The sequence below is a fragment of the Physeter macrocephalus genome, chromosome 3 (assembly GCF_002837175.3).
Source record: "Physeter macrocephalus isolate SW-GA chromosome 3, ASM283717v5, whole genome shotgun sequence".
Taxonomy (NCBI): Eukaryota; Metazoa; Chordata; class Mammalia; order Artiodactyla; family Physeteridae; genus Physeter; species Physeter macrocephalus.
Genome location: NC_041216.1, coordinates 18540477 through 18546693, shown reverse-complemented (window position 1 = coordinate 18546693; position 6217 = coordinate 18540477).

The window sequence follows — 6217 nt, the reverse complement described above, 5'->3', positions numbered from 1 at the left end:
GCGCTCACTCACCGCGGCCGCCGCGTCTCGACTCCCGTCCTGCAGCTCGGCGCTGCTACCCCCGCGCAGCCCCGAGCGTCTCCAGCGCCCACCCGGGAGCCCGCCCCGCCCCTGCCGCCTCCCTCCCAGAGACCCCCTCCCCGCGCGCCCCCCACGTGGCCGCGGGGACCAGCGCCCAGGTCACCTCGGCCCTCGCCCACCCAATCGGCGCCCGCGGGGCGGCTCCGCTAGGCCGCACCGTCCAATCGGCGGCCGCGAGGGGCCCTGGCACCGCCCCCGCCGCCTCGCACAAGGGCGCTCCGCCTTAAAGGGAGGGAGGGGCAGCTCCCTCCCGCCGAGGGCGCCTCTTCGCGGGTGGGGGACCTGAGTGCCTCGGGCCTCGCCGAAGGTTCCCTCCTCCTGGAGAGTCTTTCCCCTCCCGCCGCCTAGCTAGCTCCTCCTCGTCCTGTCGGCAGCGGCTGCGGCTGCTACTCCTCCGAGAAGCATCCCTGACAACCAGTGACTCCTCCACCTCCTGAAGAGCCCTCGCCACTCCTGCCCGTCATCCTACTCCTCTTACTAGAGTGCGCGCAGCCTCGGCCAGAAGGGCCTCCATCCCCAGTGCGCAGGACAGCCTGGCCCGCAGGAGGCCTTCAGGGATTGTCATCTTTTTTTTTTTTTTTTTTTTTTTTTTTTTGTGGTACGCGGGCCTCTCACCGCTGCGGCCTCTCCTGCTGCAGAGCGCAGGCCCAGCGGCCACGGCTCATGGGCCCAGCCGCTCCGCGGCATGTGGGATCTTCCCGGACCGGGGCACGAACCCGCGTCCCCTGCATCAGCGGTGGACTCTCAACCGCTGCGCCACCAGGGAAGCCCAGGGATTGTCATCTTGATGAGCGAATGAATGCGCGCAGGGCCCGGCCTCCGGGGAACTCGGCCAGTCTCTCTCTTCCTTCCCTCAGCCCCAGAGGGGTGGGGATGTGGCGCATCCCTTTCCTCGCCCTCTTCCCGCCGGCCGTTTTGGGCCTTTCTTGTAAGAGAGTTAACTAAGCCTGCCCAGCCCGCTGGAGAAATCTCCGCACGAACGTTATCACTTATCACTGCACGGGGCCGTGACCAGGTCCTTCGGGTTACACGGAAATCCACTGAGATGGGGGAAAACTGGTGAGCAAATCCAGCCCAGGGTGTCAGCCACAGCTTGGAGATGGAGAGCGCTTTTGTTCCCAAAGGGCCCAGAACCTTGTAAGTGCCAAAAAATAAACAGCAAGCCCAATTCAGTCCGGCCTTTGGCGGGTATGACACCTGAATTCTGCAGAGGAAACACCAGCATTGCCACACGGCAGGAAAGCAGGGGCACAGGGACGGCACAGGCTGCACCCCCGCAGGTGGGCACCCTGACAGAGGTAGGCGGGCACAGCAGAGGTCTGAGGGCCTCAGGGGAGTTGGGAAGGAGGCACGGGTGAGCCATGCTGGCCTGCGGGGCATCGCTTTGTCTCCCCAGAGCACCTGGATGCCCTTCCAAGAGGCCTCAGTGAGGTGTAATGCTTCGAGGCTTGGTCCCAAATCTGGGCACTTCCTCTGACTAGGTGTGGGACCTTGGGCAAGCACCTTAATCACTTTAATCCTCCAGCGCCTCATCTGCAAGCGTTACTAACACCTGAATCATAGGGATGTGAGGGTTCCCACGAGTTAGCGTGGGCAAAGGGCATGGCACAGTGCCTGACCCACGGTAAGTGAAGTGCTCAGTGGATGTTAGCTGCTGTTAGACTTTGCTGTTTTTCTTGAGTTTCTTTTATACATTATTGAACGGCAAGTGTTTGTTGAGTTCGCATGCCAGGTGCTCTGGAAAACCCTTCACTGAGGCCATGGGACAACCCCGAGTCCATTGATGAGAAGGACAGATTGATTTACAACTTGGTCCTGCTTTCTGAAAACCCCAATTTATGAAACTCAGGGTACACAAAGGATGAAGGGTTAATTCTTACTAGCTTTCCTAAAAAGCATGTAAATTTTCAATAGAGGACTCGCCACTTACTAGACCACAGTCCCCATTTTGAGGCTCTTCAGAGAAAACAACACAAGCCACAACAGAATTAACTACTGGCTCTCATGAGTTCCTGAGGCACACAATTCATCCTGATGCCTATAATTTTAAAAATAGCAACAGGAATTTGTTTCAGGTCAAAATGAAAAAAGACCAAGGAATTAAATTCAGATGGTGAAACCGTTAAAACCAGAGGGAGAATTTTGCCTTCTAAATCTTTCTCAGGAGAAAGGGACAGAGGGTGAAGATCTGAGTGGCAGGCACTGTGCTAGATCCCCGGGATACAGAAATTTACAACAGAACACCACAAAAACCAGACCTGGGAAGATACACGTGTGGAAAATGTATGTGACATTGACTCCTGACTTTGTGACCACCAAGGATCCTCTTCTTATTGGTCTTCACCAATACCCTCACTCAGGAATATGATGTTTCAAAACCAAATGGATTTATACATTTGAAGTTCATTTCTTCATTTTTATCTGTGTACCAGAGTAATGTAACTGCCCATCTGAGCTCAGGTTACCAAACTCAGTGGACCTAATTCCACCAAAAGCACAGAAACTCTGAGCTTCTACCATGCATGTAGCCTTAGTAAATGTACAAGAGATGTACAAGCTCAGAGGTTTGCACCAAGGGAAACAAACTTCAGTGGGAGTCAGCCATCTCCTGGGTGAGCCAAGCTAGTTCCGCTCAGGGCTGCAGCATGAAACAGCCACCACCGCATCATTATCTGCCCCACATATCTCATCCTACATTCCTGACAGCTCTTGGGAGCCATCAGGTATAGAACCTCAACCACTGGATTAATGACTCACTTTTGCTGGCAGACCAGAGAAATCATCTCTATTAAGCAGGGGAAGGAACGACAAGGCGAGTTAAGGTGGTGGGGTTGTGATCCCTGAACAGGTGAGGGCGCATGGCCCTGTCATGGCATTACCTGATGAGTCAGTGACAGTGACTAAACCATACAGGTATGATCTTGCTATCACAATCTTCCCTTTTCACTAGAAACCCCAGAATCTGGTACTGGAGTTGCCAGCTGATGAATGTGAGTGGCAAGTAACATCACATCCTTTCCCAGCCCGTCTCCAACAAAAGGACTGAAACTGGAGCCAAGATGGTGAGCTTGGAACAGGCCTCAGCACAGCATCCCACACGCATCTGGCTTTTACAGCGCACGTTTCCATGTTTCCTCAGCAATACCTTCCCATGTTGGTAGCTACTTTCAACCTTGAGCGCCATGCTTTCCTTCCCTCGGGTGTGTCCTAATGGCCATCCCTGCAACTTACCCCCCTCCCCCCAACATCTTGCACACCCCCTCAAGTAAGTGACCTAGAACAGAATTTTTTTTTTTAAATTCTAAGATATGTTATGGGCTGAATTGTGTCCTTTCTCCCCAAATTAATATGTTGGAGTCCTAACACCTAGTACCTCAGAGCATGACTGTACTTAGAAACAGGGTCTGTAAAGAGGTAATTACATTAAAATGAGGTTATAGGGTGGGCACTGATCCTATATGACTGGTATGCTTATAAGAAGAGGAATTTGGACACAGACACACACAGAAGAAAGATGATGTGCCTGCAGGGAGAAGACAGCCAACCACAAGCCAAGGAGAGAGGCCAGGAGCAGATCGTTCCCTCCGCCCTCAGAAGGCGCTAACCCTACTGACACCTTTATCTTGGACTTCTAGACTCCAGAACTGAGAAAATAAATTGCTGTTCTTCAAGCGCCCTGGTCTGTGGTATTTTGTTATGGGCCAAGGAGACTAATACAGTGATTAAAATAAGATTCCTTTCCATTCATTCACAAAGCAGACCAGACCACAACATTCTACAGCCAGATCCTCTCTCTTTCCGGTGTTTTCTGGGTGGCAGGAAGTGTGGAGGTTACAGGATCAGAGAAATGTTATCTAATCTAGTTCAACTCTCGTTTCCAGTTGAGAACCAGAAGGTTCTGTGGCTTGCCTGAAGTTGCAGTCTTAGTTCCAAAGGGGCACAGAATGCAGGCACCTCCACCCACCCTCTCACTCACGGTTAGGGCAGTGCTTCCAGTGTTTTTGGAGAAGAGGGAACGGGGACTCCCTGGGGATCACCTGGTAGAGCCTCAGTGCCTCCGCTGCTTTATTTCTAGGAAATCTCGTTTTATATTAGTGACTATTGTGGACTTTGTACTTCCTTCTACTTCTTTTGATATTAACATAAAGCACTGCCCCCAATACTTTGGAATAAAACGAGTGCCCCAGAAATAGGTACTTAATCTTGTTGCTACCTGTACCCCATTTAAGAAGCAGGGGAACAAGGAATAGTTCCTAGTACTTTTCCAACTGAAAAGTACAGGTTTAAAGAGGACCCCCCCCCGAAACACTCGTTAGAGGCTTTGTTGTCAGACAGAATAGGAGTCTAGGGATGCATTTCAGAAAGTGAAGAAAGGCAAGTAATATCAAATACTATCCAAAATAACGTCTGTGTTGAAAACATAAGCTGGTAATAATATTTAATGGAGATTTTAAAAAGATTGCACATCGAGTAGCTGCAGTTTCTCTGCAGCCCCGCTCTTCATCCACAGCCAGCTAAGGCCCCAGGTTTGGCCCAGGTGGCAGCCGATGGCTACCTAGGCCTCTGGTGACCCCAGCCTAGAAGGAACTCACTTCTCTCGTCCACCTGGCTGCTCTTCTCTCCTGCTCCCTGACATCTGTAACTCAAAGCTGTATGTTTCTTTTTTCCTGCTCGTCTTTTAACAAGTAAGCTCCTAGTGGTTTAAAAATCTGCTAACTGGAAAAAAAAAATTCTGTTAACCACTGCCCATTCATCTATGGTCTGTCCCTCTTGTAACTTGTTGCCAGACATCTTCCTACCTGAGCTCTCAGTGTACAAACCCGCTAAGGAAGGTGGGGCAGCAAGGTGATTGGTCGAGTCTGCCATGCCTTGGTTTACATCTAACTCCACCACTTACTACATGTTTAATTGGGGGGAAATTAGCAAAATTTGCTTCTGAAAATTGGGGATAATTTCACATACTTTTAAAAAAATAAATTTATTTATCTATTTTTATTTTTGGCTGCATTGGGTCTTCGTGCGGGCTTTCTCTAGTTGCGGCGAGCAGGGGCTACTCTTCGTTGCGGTGCGTGGGCTTCTCATTGTGGTGGCTTCTCTTGTTGTGAAGGACGGGCTCTAGGCACATGGGCTTCAGTAGTTGTGGCACACGGACTCAGTAGTTGTGGCTCACGGGCTCTAGAGTGCAGGCTCAGTAGTTGTGGTGCGTGGGCTTAGCTGCTCCGCGGCATGTGGGATATTCCTGGACCAGGGCTTGAACCCCGTGTCCCCTGCATTGGCAGGCGGATTCTTAACCTCTGCACCACCAGGGAAGTCCAATATCACATACTTTTTTTTTTTTTTTTAATTTATTTATTATTTATTTTTGGCTGCATTGGGTCTTCGTTGCTGCGCGTGGCTTTCTCTAGTTGTGGCGAGCGGGGGCTTCTCTTCTTTGCGGTGCGTGGGCTTCTCATTGCGGTGGCTTCTCTTGCTGCGGAGCACAGGCTCTAGGCGCGCGGGCGTCAGTAGTTGTGGCTCGCGGGCTCTAGGGCGCAGGCTCAGTAGTTGTGGCGCACGGGCTTAGTTGCTCCGCGGCATGTGGGATCTTCCCGGACCAGGGCTCGAACCCATGTCCCCTGCATTGGCAGGTGGATTCTTAACCACTTCGCCACCAGGGAAGTCCTCACATACTTTTGAGAATATATTTGTGAGGATTTGAGATAGCGTGATTAAAGTGCCTAACAACAGGAAACTACAATGAATGGTAGTTGAAACAACAAAACCACATTCTTGTGAAATTAGATGTTCTGTCTCATTTAAAAAGTCTTTCCTAAAATTCTAAAATGCCTTAGTAACCTCAGTGAACATGATTCAGTCTTTCTTTGATACTTGATCATCTCCCATTGCCTTTGGATGGCTATTCTAAAAAAACCCCAAGAACTGTGGGTTTGAACCCCTTTATTTTACAGATGAGGAAATCAAGGCTCAGGGAGATTGTCTTAGCCAAGGTCACATAGCTGGTAAGTGATACAGCCCCCAAAGACCACTGTGCAAGACCATAGCTAAAGATGTTATTAGTATGCTGGGCTGAGTCATATACTCTAACCAGGAGTCAATCCCAATTTGGAATTAGTAAAAATGTCTTATTCTACATACC